The sequence below is a fragment of the Pinus tabuliformis genome, chromosome 9 (assembly GCF_031772625.1).
Source record: "Pinus tabuliformis cultivar Carrire ecotype Pingquan chromosome 9, CPIR1, whole genome shotgun sequence".
NCBI classification, from domain to species: domain Eukaryota; kingdom Viridiplantae; phylum Streptophyta; class Pinopsida; order Pinales; family Pinaceae; genus Pinus; species Pinus tabuliformis.
Window position 1 is genome coordinate 1,813,250,371 of NC_142307.1, and position 18,628 is coordinate 1,813,268,998.

Consider the following 18,628-nt stretch of genomic DNA (forward strand, 5'->3'; position numbering starts at 1 on the left):
TCATAATCATAAGTCTAACAACATGCCAAAAATGGCTTACAAAGAGCAAAACAGAGCTATAGCTCGTGATTCAAAATCTGCAACAAACGTTCAAAAGTCCCCATCGAAGGCTACAACCTCGATATTTATACATTATGAGGGCCAAGCTGGCCTCCTAAATTAGTCGGGCTTGGTTGTCCAACTAAAAGTAAACTGTTGTTCCTGTAGAATCCGTTGGCTGCCTTCTAGCTCGGTGGTGATAGCTGTTGGAGCTCGGAGTTGGGGTGGAGATCACGAGGAAGGTAATTCAAGGCTGTGGACAACCTTCCTACAAACCCGCAATGCCACCTTGGCTATCTCCTTGCCTCCATTTGCGTGGTTTTTGCTCCATTTAATGTCAAAAAACCTGAAATAAACATGTATTAGCCACATAGGAATAATGGTTGCCCTCCTTCCTACAAATAACATGAATATACTAAGAAATGATGCATAAGTGATAAAAAATGAAGGGTTGAGCAAGGTAAGTAGGCCAAATGAGCCCAAAATGTTACCAAAATTTGGGGCTCATCAATTACCATTAATCTTGAGGTTTTAGGTTATGAATTTATTTTTGATCATTTCAATATTTCTCCATGAATCTCTAGATGGACTGCAACCCCACACCTCAAATCCATACAAAATATCAAGGGTGATGTGAGTATCTAAGAGGAACTTTTTTTACTGCAAACCCAAATATCAGTCATCTTATAATTATTTTCAAGCTCAAAGTAAGCTTTCCAACCTCCTATAATCCTTTTCTCAAAGCTATATTTCTAGTTGAGTTGATGATGAATGTCAATACCTAAATATTTGTAAGAAAAATGTTCTCTAAGTAATTTTTATTGTAAATGAAATTACCATAGGTGATATTTTTGGATTTAATAATCATGAATTTAGTCTTGTCATTATTAACAGTCATACCCATCTTGGAGCAGTAATCATGGAGGGTTTTAAGCTTCTTGTCAAGATCATCAAGATTCCTAGTGAGAAAAATGATATCATCAAAATAAAGGAGAAGAGTAATGCCTATACCAAGGATTTTGGGTCCTTCACAACCAACAACTTCTAAGCACTCCTCAAGCATGTAAATGTAAATTCCAAAAAAGGTAGGGGATATGTGACACCTTTTCTTAACACTGATGTTGTATTTAATTTCAGTAGACCAACCCTCTGTGGTCTTATAATTGGAAATACCATTCTTGTATAGTCTAATAACAACAACCCTTGACAAGGGAGGAACCATTATCTCATCACGTCTTTTTCATAAATTCTATCGAGGAAGAATGTCAAAATATTTTTTAAAGTCAACAAAACAATAGAAGAGATCAGCCTTAATGTCACAACAATCCTTGATAGTGTCCTAAGAGTGACAAGGTGGTCGACTATAGATTGGTGCCTTCTAAAACCAACTTGCCCTATGGCTCTTTTGCCATGGGTTTCAATCCATATGCTAATATTCTTTTCCAAAATGGGACCATACAATTTGTATAAAATGTGGCTAATCATGATAGTCCTATAGTTAGAGGGAACATTTTTATCCTCACTTTTAAAGATAGGCACACTAAGGCTTTGCGTCCACATCTTAGGGAATTCATGTTTAACCTCCAAATTGAGAAGATTGTGCAAGTTTGGGGTGAGGATGGACCTTCCTATTTTGAGAATTTCAACTTGGTATCCTTCAATATCCTTATCTTTCCATTTAGCGAACTTCTTAATCTGAAACTCCAAATTTTCCAAAGAAAATGTATCTTTCTGTATAAGAATGTTTCTTTTGTTGCCCATGGTATCTACCTAGTCATATAAGTTGTTAAAATAGAAAAGTGAATTAAATAAATAAATATATATGTATATATATATATATATATATATATATATATATTATTGAATAAGAGTAATTATTTAAGTTATAGTAAAAATAAGATGTGTGATTTCTCCATTTTTAATATTTTTATTATAAAATTAAATATAATATTTAAAAAAAAAAATTAACAATCTTAAAATTATATAAAAGGAATAATTAAAAATAAAAGTTTATTATAGTTGAAATATTTTAAAAATATACTATTCTAACCTATAAAAAAAATGTATAATTTTCTAATTTGAAATATAGTATATAAAAAAATATTCATAACAAAAAATGTATTTCAGTGTAATCTTATTACAATATCATTTATAGATTAAAATCATCCCTATATATTTAAAAAAATCTTATTGAATTTGAAAAAAAATATTAAACATGAGGATATTTTTTTTTTGTAAGTAAGCTTTATATTAACAAAAAATATAGTACAAAATTCTGCAGAAGCAGATTACTGGCCGCTAAACTGTAGGCCTTGCCCCATGATATCCGAAGAATCTAAGATGACAGAAGAGTGGAAAAAACTATAAGACTGAGGACTGAGAGCATGCACACCACGCAGGGCGGCAGTAAGCACGAGTGGACAATAGACACAGACAAAAGAAACCCGAAACTAAGACAAATAACCCGTCGAGAAGAGAAGAGCAGGGGAGGCCAGAAGGACCGCCGAATCAGAGGTGTTTGAACAATTCCAGAGCCGGGTTGGGTTTTGCCATGTAGCTTTGCCCAGGCTTTGAAGAGGCACCCTGCTGGTCACCTGTTGGTTCAATCTTCTGCTCGTCGGCAGGCTTGTTGTCTTTCCCCATGAATTGCTGCAGAATCTTGATCAACACAATGAGTTTCTTCGTTATGGTGTCAACCTGCTATTCGATTGCACTCAGTTTGAACTCGCTGCTTTCCACTACGGCCATGTGATCATGCACAATAGTTTCAGCAAACTGCTTGAGTTTACGCAGCTGATCCGCATGCTCCCCCTGGACGTCCATGGCTTTGGCAAGGAGGGTCTTCATTCGCCAAGCTTCTGCCTGAGTTCTTACGAACTGAGTGGCTCTGGTGCTGGGAGTTCCCGGGTCCTGGATCCAATAGACCTCTTTTTCGATTTGCTGATCAGAAAGTTTGAGTTCTTCATCCTTGACCGTGGCCTCTAAATCAATAATTCTGCGCTTGTTTCGCTGCGAGGTTCACCTCTCGAACATTTCCCTGGCCTGCTACAAATCTCTTTTGGCAGATTGATTGCGACTAGTCTCCCCAGCCATAGTGTTGCTCGCTTGCCTTGCAGAATCTCGATCGTTAATTGCAGAAAGAGGAGGGACGAGAATGATATCCACAGAAACAATGTCTGTCTTTGGGTGATTGAGAGTGATTATATAATCAAAATTGGGGAGTTTTCCGGCGAGTGATCGGATAAATTTGTGCAACTTGCACGTCTGCTCACCATTATTGCGACGTGAAGGAATTTTGTTTGGGATTTGGGATAATTGAGCCCTCCTACGGTCGTCGCGCCCTGCATGCCCCAAAATGTTCCATTTGTCCCTGTTCGTTGTAATGATTCGGCGGCTCATGTCATTCCAGATTATGGCTCTGCCCAAATCTTTGTCATCTGCTGCGTTCATGGTTGCCCTCATCCTGTATGTCCTTTGCATGCTGCTTGGAGTAAATGTTCTATGCCTAGTCAACCTGTTCATGCCATTATGGAGAAGGTCTATTCGACCGTCCAGACGGGCTCCCCTGTCGTCACCATATCCAATTGTGAGAGATGGATTCACTTGCTCTTTAACTGCGGGTTGTCAACCTGCTGCCAACAGCTGTCCCAAATTTCGTTGGGGTGTTCAATCCCATGATTAGCCAAGTGGTCAGCAACTGTATTGGCATTACGCCTTACTGCTTGAAAGATGAGTCCTTTCATTGCCCCGATCATTTTGGCAATGTTATCTGTGACTTTGGTTAGTCGCCAATGTTTGGTTGCCTTGCTAGCTTGCGTTCCTCCCTGAACTCTCATGGCTACATTAATGGCCACCTCTGAGCCTCCTTCAATTACTGCTTTGCCTGTTTAATTGGTTTGGAGGATCCTCAACCCTTTTTCCAGCGCCGCAAACTCCATTTCATTATTGGTGCCTTCCCCCAAAGCTTTGCTGTAAATGTAGAGTATGTCTCCTTTATGATTTTTGATAACTCCTCCAATCCCTGCTTGGTCGGGATTGCCTCTCGAGGCACCGTCAAGGTTGAGTTTTAAAAACCCTTCCGGTGGTGGCCTCCAGCTCTTTGGTTCTGTGTTGAAGTGTTGATGTTGATCGGATGAGCCTTTCTGAGGAGCATTGAGCAGGTTGAAGGCTTCCAGTATTCGTTGGTCCTCGGCCGAAGGATGGTTGTCAGGATCTACCTTGCATTTCACGACGATTAGCTGGTGCATGTTTTGGATTAAGATGCTATGCAGGTATTCTATGCTTCTATGCTCATCCTGAAAAATTTTGCGGTTTTTTTCTTTCCATAGGGTCCAAGTGATGAAGCCTGGAAGAATTTTCCATATGTTGTTGATTCTTGTGTTGTTGGAGTAATTGGTAGGCCAGTGCGTGATGGTATTGTGTATGGATTCCCTGTCTCTGTTTATTTGCTTCAATGTAGTTTCAATTCGTTGCCATAATTGATCGGCCCAGTTGCAGGAGTTGAAAAGGTGGTTCATGGTTTCTTCTGCCTCTTTGCACATGGGGCAAATGGAGGGGCCTTCGAAACCTTTCCTGCGCAAGTTCTCCCATGTGAGGTTTTTCCTGTTCATGAGGAGCCATAAGAATGTTTTTATTTTAGGCCAAAATGTGGCGTCCCAAACCTTGTTGCTCCATTGAGTCGCCTCCAGATGCTCCGAGAGTTCAAGTTGCTCTCTGGCTTCTTTGAGAGTGAAGTTCCCGCTTCCTTTCATACCCCATCTCAGGATGTCGTTTTCTGTGGTCTTCCTGATGGTGCGGTTATTTAGGCCTTTCAAGAGGTTTTTTGTGCTGTTATTTTCTTCAATTGGGTTCTCCTCATCCTGGACGGCCCATTCCCTCCATTCCTCGTCGCAACTGTTAGGTTTCTAGTAGCGGTGGACTGTGAATTTTCCCCTGTTCTGGCGATCTGTTTTGATCTCTTCCAGCTCTGTTTGTTCCAATTTTGGAAGCTGTTGCCATGCATCTTCCCAGAAGAGGGCAATTTCTCCGTTGCGGATCTCCCAAAAGCTATGGTCCTGAATTAAGTTGCGGTTTCTTCTGGCTAAGTTCCATATTGGAGAGCCCTCCGGGGTTTCTTGTATCCTGATTAGGTCCTGATTGTTGTGGTAGGGAGTGTATTTCTCCTTCCAGTGTCTGGCCCACGGTAGGTTGGTTTCCTTCAGCCAGCGCCACCATAACTTTGATCCACATGTTTTTTTGACGATATGGGGGTCAATTAAGTTTAAGCCTCCAATTGCCTTCGAGGTGCAGAGCTTGCTCCAGGCCACTAGTGCCCATTTTATTTTTTCCGCATTACCACTCCATAGAAAGGATCGTTGGATGTTTCTAATCTTCTACATGATGGCGCTAGGGGCTAGCATGATGGAAAGCAAATACTGCGGAATGGCCTGCAGAACAGCTTTGGTTAGGACAAGTCTCCCTGGTAGGTTAAGCGCTCTGTGAGTCCAATGCTTGCATTTTTTCTCCAGTTTTGCTAAGATGTTTTCCCAGTGAGTTTTTTGCCAAGGCTTGGTAGTGAGAGGGGCTCCCAGATACTTAGAAGGAAGAGAGATTTTTCAAAACCCCAGGATATTGGAGAGATGGATCTGGATGGCAGGATGAGTGTTGAAGAAGAATATAGTAGATTTGGCCTGGTTTATCTCCATACCTGAAGCTTTACTAAAGAGATGGAGGATACTTTTGAAGGTCGTAGCCTCTTTGACAGTAGGAGAGCCATGTAGCAATGTGTCGTCAACAAATTGCTGGTGCGTAGTGGCAGGAATGGAGGGGAAAGGGCGTAGTCCAGAAAGCTTTCTCTCCTCTCTTGCTTTGTGAATGAGCCTACTGAGCCCTTCCATGAGGATTACAAAAAGGAAAGGGGAGAGAGGGTCTCCTTGACGAATACCACGGGATGGAGTGAATGGAGCAGAGGGGGATCCGTTTACTAGGATGGAAAAGTTGGAAGAGTTGATTAGCATACTTGGAAGTTTCTTTGTCTGCAGGGTGTGAATCATCTCCTGAGCTAAAAGGATATTGTCTAGAATCTGCCTTCCTTCCACATACCCTAATTGTTCTTCTGAGATAAGGTTAGGAAGAACAGGCTTAAGTCTATTTGCAATGACTTTAAAAATTATTTTGTAAATCACATTGCAGAGGGCTATAGGCCTAAACTTGTTCGGGGAATTGGCTTCTTCTTCCTTGGGGATAACCGCTATGAAAGTGGCGTTCAGGGATTTGAGAATAGAACCTGAGCGTCTTGAGTCTTCGACAATTTCCCAAACCTCTGTTTTGACGGTTGACCAGCAAGCTTTGTAGAAGTTGATTGTAAAGCCATCTGGTCCCAGTGCTTTATCCATTGGCATGCTTTTGACTGCTTCCTCCACTTCCTCCATTGAAACTTTTCTGAGCAGTGCAGAGTTTTGCTCTGAGGTTATGGTGTGAGGTATTGCTTTAGTGAGTTCCTCTATGGCCTCGGATCTATCTTCTTGCGTTTCCTTAGCTATGTGCTGAAAGTGCTTGGTGAGTAGCGTTGATATGTCCTTGTGGTTTTGAAGGATTTCTCCTATTTCATTTTTGAGCCTAAGGATTTTGTTTGCTCCCCTGTAGTCCATAGTTGATCTGTGGAAGAATTTTGTATCTTGCTCTCCCTCCTTCAGCCAATGGATCCTTGATTTTTGTTTCCACAAAGTTTCTTCCTGTTGGCAGCGAAGTTGCCATTGCTGCATCAGAACCTTAACCTGTTCTTTTGAGTCTTCTTTGTAGGTCCCGGAAGCCCATTCTGTATGTATTTGATTTAACTTTCCTTCAATAATGTTCTTTTCGTGGAAGATGTTCCAAACTTTTCAGTGTTCCATTCTTTGATTCTGTGTTTGATGTGTTTTAGCTTGCTTTGAAACTTGAACATTTTGGTACCTGTTAGATCCAATGGTTCTTGCCACCATTCCTTCAGCAGATTTGGGATGTCAGGATGAGTTAACCAAAACTTTTCAAATCGGAATGGCTTGTTTCTGGGGGTGCCAAGAATGGCTGCTTCCAAGGCTATGGGCCAGTGATCCGATCCTCCACTGGGGAGGATATCAGAATCCACAGTAGCTCCTACGAGTAGGATGCTTTCTGAAATCAGAAATCGATCCAACCAGGAGGCGATCCTATTGTGTCCTCCTCTCCTATTGTTCCAAGTGAAGGAACCATTTTTGGGGAGGATGTCTACGAGCTTTGTAGCTTCTATAAAATCAACAAATAGCTCTGAATCTTTGTTGAGCTTTCTGAGACCTCCCTTCTTCTCCAGCAGGGATGTTATCATGTTAAAGTCTCCCCCCATGATGATCTTAGAGGTGGGGTATCTTAACTTTAAATTCATAAGAGAATTAAGAAAAGAAAATTTGTCCTCTAGTCTTTGCGGGCTATAGACATTAATGCATAGGTAGGTATCAGAGTTACCTGTTATTTGAACTTTAGTGGCAATAAACGAGCGTACAGCCTCCATTGAGATGATTTTTATTGCTCGGGTGTCCCAAAATGTAGCTATGCCTCCTTCCCATCCGTGACTGGCTACCTCTATGTATTTGATTGGTTTACCAAGTCTCTTGCTGATGATCTCTATTTGGTTGGTGGCGCATTTGGTCTCCTGGATGAACATGATATCTAGCTTTTCCTATTGGAACTTTCTCTTGAGTAGTCTCTGCTTAGCTTGGTTGTTTAGCCCTCTTGCATTCCATGAGATGACCTTCATTGGTAACTAAAAGATTTATTGGTAGTTCTGGAAGGCATGAAGAGCCTTCATTTTCCCAGAATTAATCATTAGAACCCCGAGGTCATGCAATACTTCTCCGCTGGTTCTTCTGCCTCTTCTTTTATTTGGCTTTCGGCCTGTAGGGTTGAGAGCTATGAGTTTTGATTGCTTACTTGTCCCTTTTGCGATGCCTAATCTTTTGTTTTGCCTTTCGATTTCCACTTTTTGTCTTTCTATGAAGAGATCACTAATTTTCCTGATTTCTTCTTCAGGTATGTTGTCTAGCCCTTGGGATTTCCAGCTTTTTCCCAGAGCTGGTAGGTTGACTCCCTCTTTTTCTAGGATTGCATTGAGCTCTAGATCCTCGCTTCCCCCATCACTGGTTAACATATCAGTGTCTTCATCCTGTACCTCATCATGCTCTTGCATTTGCACTTCTGTTCTGAGTTTATTTTCCTCCCCATCCTGAATAGTATGTTCTGTCTTGTTGTCTGGTGCTTCAATGCGTTTTGTGTCTCTGTTAGTGCCTTCTGAGTCTGTGTCCGTTTCCAGGATGTTGAAGGTGTTAGTGATGATACTATGTCCTATCTTTGCTCTGTGTGTTCGTTTCCTGTTGGCTCTCTGTCGTAGTTTTGGCCTTGCGAAAGCCTCTTTATTCTTTGTTGCTTGTTCCTACTTGTTTTCTTCCCCTGTTTTGTTGAGAGGGCACTCTCTGACTAGGTGTCCGTGCTCATGGCACTTTCTGCAACAGAAGGGGATCTGTTCATAGTCGATGGCCTGATAGTAGTCTTCATCTCCGAATTCCAGCCACAGACCTTCATGCAAGACCCCCGATACGTCCATCTCAACACAAATACTCGCACAAGAGGTATATCTTCGTTGCACTGTGGCTTCAGAAGCCTTGATGAAGGTTCCGAGGCAGTCTCCAATCTGCTTGAGCGTTGCCAGTCCCCAATAGTCTATGGGTAGTGAAAATAGCCTGATCCACACTAGAACTTGTGTGAATGTCTCTTGTTCAGGTACGAAGTTTGCCTTCCATGGCCTCATATAGAGTCCAGCGGAGGCAAAGAAGTAAGGGTCGCCGTCGAAGATTCTGTCCTTGTCTTCTAGGTTTGTGAAGACAACTGTGAAAAAGCCTTTAGCTCCAAGGTGGAGTCTAACGTCCCCTTTTGGCTTCCTGTGCTATTTTATCCATTGGCAAAGAGTGCGTTCTGTTGGCCATAGTCCCATAAATTTGCAGATGACTGCATGCTCCATCATGTGGTCTCTATAGGCCTGAATATCTGGATCTGAGAAAACAACTCGGAGGGTTTCCTTTTTCTTAGGTTTGCAAGCCCCTTGAGTTGGCTGTTTGGAGCCGGGGTTGTTTGTCTTTGCTTGCTCCTTTTCCGCTTGTGATTGCTGCTCTTTTCCATTGTCATTCCCGCCTTCATTGTCGGTTGTTATTGGTACTGTATTCCTTTGTTCTGCTTCTAGTCTTTTACCCTCTGTCTCCTGTTCATTATTGGCTTTACCCTTCATCGGGGGGTTTTTGCCTGTCTCTTTCTGCAGCGGCTGTGTCCTTTCTCCTCTGCTACCACTGCCATCCTTACGGTCTCCAGAGCCATTGACTTTAAACCCTTCTAACGTTTTCTGCTTCTGCATGACGATCTGCTTGAACGTTGGGGTCCCGGTGGACCCCTCGTTTACCATTTGTCGGGTCAGTCCTCGACCTCTGTGGAGTAAATCTGCTAATCTGTCCCTTTGTGCTGCCAGAACTGTTGCTGAGGTTACAGGTTGCAGCTGCAAACCCTAGGTTGCTCCCGCCATTGACAGAGCTCTTCTTTAAACATGAGGATATTATTTATAGGTTATATATATAATTATTTTCTTATTCAAACTAAATTCACCTGCAATATTTGAAAAAACTAATGAATAATAAGCCAACGGTTTAATGTTTATAATAAATAAAATATATTCATTTTCAAATTATTAAATATAAAGTTACTATTTATATAATATATATAATTTTTCCTCATTCAAATTAAGTTCAAGTTCACTTGCGATATTTTGGAAACTAATGAATAATAAGAAAAATGTTTTAAGGCTCATAATAAATAAAGCAGGTTGTTCATGTTCACTGATATAAAGTAATTAGTAAATAGGTGTTAGGTTTTTATATATTTTAGTATGAGGATTATATGTAATTCGATTAAAAAATATTTAGAATATTAATAAATAAATAATCCATTAATGTTTGTTATAAATAAAATATTTGAAATTATTTGAAAAAGGACGATAAGTTAATTTAAGTTATAAATTTTTAATATATTTTTGTTGGTTATTAGAAATATTTTTAGTGTTATAGTAGTAATAAATAAGTTTGATTTTGGGTCTCACTTAAATTATTAAAATAACATAATCAACCCGATAAAAAATATCAAGCCATTCAAAATGTAAAAACATGTCACTAACCTCACTTACTATAATATAAAATTGACAAATAATATTTAAAAAAATACTAATAAAAAAACTATTAAAATACATATCTAAAATAATTAAAAATAAAACATATTTATAAATAAAATATTTTTATAATAAACTACTAAGCATATCAAGAATACAAAATCCATTTTACACTTACTATGATTTCATACGTAATATGAATTTAACATAGAAATGGCACTTATATTTAAAAGAAGACTACTTACAACGATTATAAATGTAAATCTCTCTCGACTTTTACGTATCAAATTTGTTAAGGCTCCATTTTTATTTTAAATTTCACATTTTAAAAAAGGTTTACCTATTATATTATATTATATATAAAAAGCAATGGAATATAATAATTTTTTTTAATAGAAAGTTGCATATTTAATTTATTTTATGCGGGATATGATTTCACTTTTTCTATGATTTTAACTTAAAATTGACACATAATATTAAAAAAGAATATTAATTTTTTAAAATAATAAATATTTTGAAATATAATCCTTTCCTCAAATCTTATATTATAAAATGTTTAATCCTTGTAATAAATATAATGTTATCATCTATCCTCTGAGTTATATAAAGTAATTCTCTCTTTTATTCCTATCCTCTATCATCTCTATCATAGAACCACTCAAATTGTGAATATCCACGGAGGAATAAAGTCCGAGAAAACCGCCTCGTTTAGTCTTGGCCTGTCACCGGGATCCGGTCTGATATAACAATTGGAATAAATTTAAGACAACTGATTCCCTCTGAAATCAGTCACCTTACATGATTTCTCATTTCATCATTGCTGCATAGTGTGGTACTTTCTTTTCTTACCAGTTGTTGTAAATAGGTAAGAGGGTATATTATTGGTATTAACTAAATAAGAATTATTTATGTTTCGGATTTATTAAGGGTTAATAGGATCAAAATAGATATAAAAGTATAATATTAATATTTAATTAGTTTAGATTTATTTTGATTTTGGATTTATTAAGCGTGGATAAGGATGAAATTTTTCCCTGTAAACTTTTTTTTAATAGAAAATTTGAAGAAAAACACTTGAAATTTACAACAAGAAATTTAGTCTTTTAAACTTTTAACAAATCAAATTAAAATAAATCTAAAAATTAATTAATATTTATAATTTTCTTTTCTTTTCTATTCTATTCTATTCTATTAAATATAATTTTTAATTTAGTATATACGTATAATATGCGATGAATGTGATGGTCTTTGCTTCATAATAACAGATTTGGAATCATGGTCTTTGCTTCATAATACCAGATTTGGAGTCATGAAGCCAAGTCACTTTTGGCCTCCAAAAATGACAACAATGGGTGGGGTGGTAGCAAGATTTCGTAATCGATCACTCACATTCTGCACACTAGAAAGAAAGACAGCGAAACCGCGATTCATAGATGTAATTTCTAGAATGAGAAATCAATCATCAAAGGAATCTAAATCATTTGAGCAACCTTGAGAAATCAATTAAGTGAATCTATATAATTCTTCACCCCCAAAGAAAGGCTAAGAGTATATCTATGAAGCTACTAACAAACGCATCAATGCATTTGCACAATTATTAATTACATAGCTTGTGAGGAGCTCAATTGGTTCCCTTTCAACGAGGGACTCAAACCTAACGTCTGCCTCATCGGAGCTTCATGGAACAACTTTGGAGGATTTATGAATAGATAGGTATTTATCATGCAATCCATGGACTAGGGAGACTTTCTTGTATCTCAGGAAAGAATACTAGTATAGTTACAATATCAATATTTTTATATTGATGGCAGATTTCAGTAAGAAAGGAATAAAATAATTTAACCTTCTTCTAATCATTATATTTCAGAATATTTTTAGATTTTATAATATTCCCAAAACATGCAATCAACGTAAAATTTGTTTGTTTTTGAGACAGTATAAAACCCAGAAATTTATGCATAGTAACAACACAGTAAAATAGTTTTCAGACAAAGTATAAAATGTTAGAAATCTGCAGTTTCTAAATCTTAATGTGACCCGATTAAAGCATTAAAGCGTTAAAAGCATTAAAGCATTAAAGCGTTGAATTGGTATATGATGGACGTACCAGATTTAGTGTTAAATAATATAAAAAGGATTGGGTCCTCTCTCCCCCTGCCAAGAGTCGCATTCTTCTCCATCAAGAAGCGCATAAAGAAACAGGGATAGAAAGAGAAACCGAATTCTGAGAAGAAGAGTAGGAGTCAGAAGAAAGTAGATGGCAGCCATTACATCTTCCGCTGTTAATCAAGGTATGTCATCTTAAACAATAGATCATATTAAGTTTTGTTTGTGAAATATTCGGTATTGATGATCTTTGGGCTGTTAATTTGAATTGTTCATAATTAATCAAGAAAGATTTACATTTGGTATCAGAGCCACCAATCAATAACTGAATATTTCCTATGATTGCAATTGATCTGTTCTGTGCTTTACTCATGATGTTAATCAAATCCTCCGCATGCCCACAATTTTCTGATCAAGTGATTTGCTTTCTTCGCGTATCTGCTTTAATTGATCCACCATCCACTGCTTTATTACTGAGTAAAATAATTCTGTCATTCCGTGATAAAATATAATAACGAATATGATACCGGCGATTGCCCATATCCGATTCGTTGGTGAAATGTAGAGCTCAGGAATTTTTTCGATGGAATTTTGATTCATAATTCGATTCATAATTCTCCACGTATTCGCAACCTATTGCGATCAATTTAGTTTGAATATGCGGACATGAATATTATCTCGAAAGTCTCTTTTAATAGAGGGATGAATCACTTTGTGCTTGTAGTATACCGGAATGCCGCCACTACGGTTGTGCTTGCTCCTTTCGCCTTCCTCATTGAAAGGAAAGTGCGAGCGAAGCTCACTTTTCCAATATTCTGCCAGATTTTTGCATTGGGTTTTGTTGGGGCCTGTAATCGACCAGAATTTTTACTTCGTGGGATTGAAATTGTTTTGCATAAAGAATGTGTTATAAATCATTTATGCACATGAGATTTATGATTTTGTTAATCACCAAAGTGGTCAAAATCAGAATAGTCATTTAGTGCATAAGTGACATAATGATTATTGATAGAAATTGCCAGTTATAATAATACCAATTAACACTGGCGTCACTAATGATAGAACCTGAGAGCTTACCCAAAGGAAAGTCTTGTTCTATAACTAGTTGACATGATGAGGTTTAATAGATATTTTGATTAAATAAATATTGATCATCCAAAGATGTCAGTTCTATTTAATTGAATATATTTATTACCTACTTATGTTTTGGTATTTAATTATGTTAAGTATAAGATAGTATCTACCCAAAGGAGTGCTATATTATGCTATTATGTCTACATCTGAATCGCGTTAGTTATGAGCTTACAGTTATTTCATTTTTTTTTAATTTGCAGGAGTTCCCATGAATACGCATGCTTCATATGTTACATTGTTCACTGGTGTTAATTTTTCTGAATGGAGAGAACAAGTCAATTTCCATTTAGGTGTTCAGGATCTTGACTTGGCACTCCTTGAGGATAAATCTGCTGCTCTTACAAAAGATAGTACTGAGGCAGAAAAATCACACCATAAAGCATGGGAATGCAGTAACAGATTGAGCCTTATGTTTATTAAGATGACTGTTGCTAACAACATCAAGTCAACAATTCCACAAACAGAAAGTGCTAAGGAATATATGCAGTCTGTGGAAGAGCGTTTTCGTTCAGCTGATAAGTCACTCGCTGGTACTCTTATGGCAGAACTCACGACCATGAAGTTTGATGGGTCGCGAACTATGCAAGAGCACATTATAGAGATGACTAATCTTGCAGCAAGGTTAAACTCCCTGGGACTTACAGTAGAGGATTCTTTTCTTGTCTAGTTCATCTTGAACTCGCTACCTTCTGAATATGGACCTTTTCCGATTAACTATAACACTATAAAGGATAAGTGGAATGTTAATGAATTGGCCAGTAGACTTGTTCAGGAAGAAGGGCATTTGAAAAATCAAGTGAATCACTCAGTAAGTTTTGTGAGTAATAAAGCTGGTAAAGAAAAGAAAGGAAAATCAAGTCATTTCAAGAAGAAAAAGGCACCTGCTAAGAATGGGCAGGATAAGGAAAACAAGGAACTAAAGGATGTTCAATGTCATTTCTGTAAAAAGAAAGGACATTATCAAAGTGACTGTCCGAAAAGGAAAGCTTGGTTCGAAAAGAAAGGTAATTATCTATCTTTCGTATGTTTTGAATCAAATTTAGTTGAAGTTCCCATTAATACATGGTGGCTTGATACTCGTGCTACAACTCATGTTTCCAATAATATGCAGGGATTTCTTATGATCCGAACCATAAATCCAAATGAAGATCGTTTTCCCTTTATGGGAAACGGAATGAAATCTTCAATTGAAGGCATTGGGACTTATCGTCTAATTCTAGAAAGTGGATATGTATTAGACTTATACAGTACCCTTTATGTACCTTCATTATCTAGAAACCTTATTTCTGTACGTAAGTTGGATAATTCTGGTTTTAGATGTATGATTGGATCTGGCTGTTTTGATTTATATAAGAATACTGATAATGTTGGTTCTGGTATTCTAATTGATGGTTTATATAAATTGAAACTGAATGACACTTATGTGAATTCCTTGTTGAATGTAGTAAATAATGTTGGATGTAAACGTAGCATGGTGAATGAAAATTCTGCTTTCTTGTGGCATAAAAGACTAGGTCATATATCCAAAGAAAGAATGATGAGACTAGTAAGTAATGAAATTTTGTCAAATTTGGACTTTAGTGATCTAGAATTATGTGTGGATTGTATTAAAGGTAAACAAACCAAACATAATAAGAAAAGAGCCACCAGAAGCAGCCAGCTCCTTGAAATAATACACACTGATATTTGCGGACCTATGGACACTCCAGCCTTTAATGGAGAAATGTATTTCATCACTTTTATTGACGATTTTTCCCGTTATGGTTATGTCTATTTGCTTCATGAAAAATCTCAATCTGTGAATGTCCTTGAGACATTTGTAAAGGAAGTTGAGAGGCAATTAGATAAAAAGGTGAAAATCATAAGGTCTGATAGAGGTGGTGAATATTATGGTAAATATAATGAGTCAGGCCAGTGTCCAGGTCCATTTGCGAAATTCCTCGAAAGTCATGGCATATGTGCGCAATACACAATGCCAGGTACACCACAGCAAAATGGTGTAGCAGAAAGGCGCAATAGGACGTTAATGGATATGATTAGGAGTATGATGTCAGATTCTACACTACCTAAGAATTTGTGGTCGTATGCTCTCAAAACCGCTAATTATTTGTTGAATAGGGTTCCTAGTAAAGCTGTTCAAAAGACTCCTTTTGAGTTATGGACTAACAGGAAACCTAGCTTAAGACACCTGCATGTTTGGGGTTGTCCAGAGGAAGCGAGAATTTATAATCCACATGAAAAGAAATTAGATTCTCGAACGATCAGTGGGTATTTTTTAGGTTACCCTGAGAAATCTAAAGGGTACGTGTTTTACTGTCCTAATCATAGTCCAAGAATTGTAGAAACTGGTAATGCAAGGTTCATTGAGAATGGTGAAGTCAGTGGGAGTACTCGAAGGGAAATAGTAGAAATAAAGGAAACAAGGGTAAATGTTACATTGCCTAGAATAGTTCCTCCATCTACTATTACTTCAAATGTTGTTCCAGCTATTGTAGAACAGCATGATGATAATGAACAACATATAAATGAAGAAGTACTTCCTGAAGGAAATGACTTACATAATGCTGATATGCATGAACCACAACAAGTAGCATTAAGAAGACCTCAAAGAAATCGTAGGTCAGCTATTTCTGATGATTATGTGGTTTATATGCAAGAATCAGATTATGATATTGGAATCAATAAGGATCCAGTTTCGTTTTCACATGATGTAGAAAGTAAATAGTTAAAGGAATGGATTAATGCCATGAAAGAAGAACTGAAATCCATGCAACAGAATGAAGTTTGGGATCTCGTTGAATTACCACATGGTTGTAAAAGAGTCGGATGCAAATGGGTTTTTAAAACCAAACACGACTCTAGTGGTAATATCGAACGGTATAAAGCTAGACTTGTTGCTAAGGGTTACACTCAGAAAGATGGTGTTGATTACAAGGAGACATTTTCTCCTGTTTCGAAAAAGGACTCACTAAGAATAATAATGGCATTAGTAGCTCATTATGATTTGGAGTTGCATCAAATGGATGTGAAAACAGCCTTTCTGAATGGAGATCTTGATGAGGATGTTTACATGGATCAACCTGAGGGTTTTTCTATAGAAGGTAAAGAACAATTGGTGTGTAAACTTAAGAAGTCAATATATGGGCTTAAACAAGCATCCCGGCAATGGTATATTAAGTTCAATACCATTATTACATCCTTTGGTTTTAAGGAAAATACGGTTGATCACTGTATATACCAAAAGATCAGTGGGAGCAAGTTTATTTATCTGGTCCTTTATGTTGATGACATCTTGCTTGCTGCAAATAATTTAAGTATATTGCATGAGACTAAGGAATTTCTGTCAATGAACTTTGAAATGAAAGATATGGGAGAGGCATCCTATGTGATTGGAATAGAAATATTCCGTGATCGATCACAAGGAATATTGGGATTGTCTCAGAAAGGATATGTCGAAAGGATTCTAGAGAGATTTGGAATGAGTAAATGTTCACCTGGGACAGTTCCTGTACAGAAAGGTGATAAATTCAGTCTCATGCAATGTCCTAAGAATGATGTTGAACGAAAGGAAATGGAATGAATTCCATATGCATCTGTTGTTGGTAGCCTGATGTATGCTCAAACCTGTACTAGACCAGATATTAGCTTTGCGGTCGGTATGTTAGGGAGGTATCAAAGTAATCCAGGAAGGGAACATTGGCAAGCTGCAAAGAAAGTTTTGAGGTACTTACAAGGCACGAAAGATTACATGCTCATGTATAGAAGATCCAATGAGTCGGAGGTGATCGGATATAGCGATTCAGATTTTGCTGGATGCATCGATACTAGAAAATCGACTTTTGGTTACCTGTTTATGTTTGCTCAAGGTGCCATATCATGGAAAAGTGCGAAACAGACTATCGTTGCTTCATCCACTATGGAGGCAGAATTTGTGGCATGTTTTGAAGCCACAATTCATGCATTATGGTTGCGGAACTTTATTTCAGGACTTGTGGTTGTCGACACCATTAGCAAGCCGCTGAAAATTTATTGTGATAACTCTGCAGCAGTATTTTTCTCAAAGAACGACAAGTACTCTAAAGGTGCCAAACACATAGATCTGAAGTATCTTGTTGTGAAAGATGAGGTTCAGAAACAAAGAGTGTCAATCATGCACATCAGGACAGAACTTATGATTGCAGACCCTTTGACAAAAGGGTTACAACCAAGACAATTTAAGGAACATGTTCAAAGAATGGGTCTTGGTTGTATTAGTAATAATTGATGTGTGACATTCTGAGCTCTTTTATGTGTTTCTGATATACAATTATGTGTCTCTTGTTTTAATATAGTAGTACGTATTTTATGTAATTTTAAACAAGAAAGAGTCTTATAAAGATATTATGTTTAATCATTATGATATAAGACATTATGTGGACCATTATGTTGTTTTATATAAATTATGAGTATGAATTGATGGTTTGCTGGTATTGTAGTATATGGAAGGAAATGCATTGAATTAATAGTGCACAACCGCCATAACTCTCCGCAATTTATCATAGTATGATGTTCAACACTTAATATTATGAATAGTCGGGTCAAGCGGGAGAATGTTAGAAATCTGCAGTTTCTAAATCTTAATGTGACCCGATTAAAGCATTAAAGCGTTAAAAGCGTTAAAAGCATTAAAGCATTAAAGCATTAAAGCATTAAAGCGTTGAATTGGTATATGATGGACGTACCAGATTTAGTGTTAAATAATATAAAAAGGATTGGGTCCTCTCTCCCCCTGCCAAGAGTCGCATTCTTCTCCATCAAGAAGCGCATAAAGAAACAGGGCTAGAAAGAGAAACCGAATTCTGAGAAGAAGAGTAGGAGTCAGAAGAAAGTAGATGGCAGCCATTACATCTTCCGCTGTTAATCAAGGTATGTCATCTTAAACAATAGATCATATTAAGTTTTGTTTGTGAAATATTTGGTATTGATGATCTTTGGGCTGTTAATTTGAATTGTTCATAATTAATCAAGAAAGATTTACATAAAACCCAAAAATCTATGCAGAGTAACAACAAAGTAAAATAGAATAACAACATGATGTGAAACATAATAGAATAGCGATTCACAGTAAAACTAGATATATAACTCTCTATTGAGCTTGCAACTAAAACCTATTGC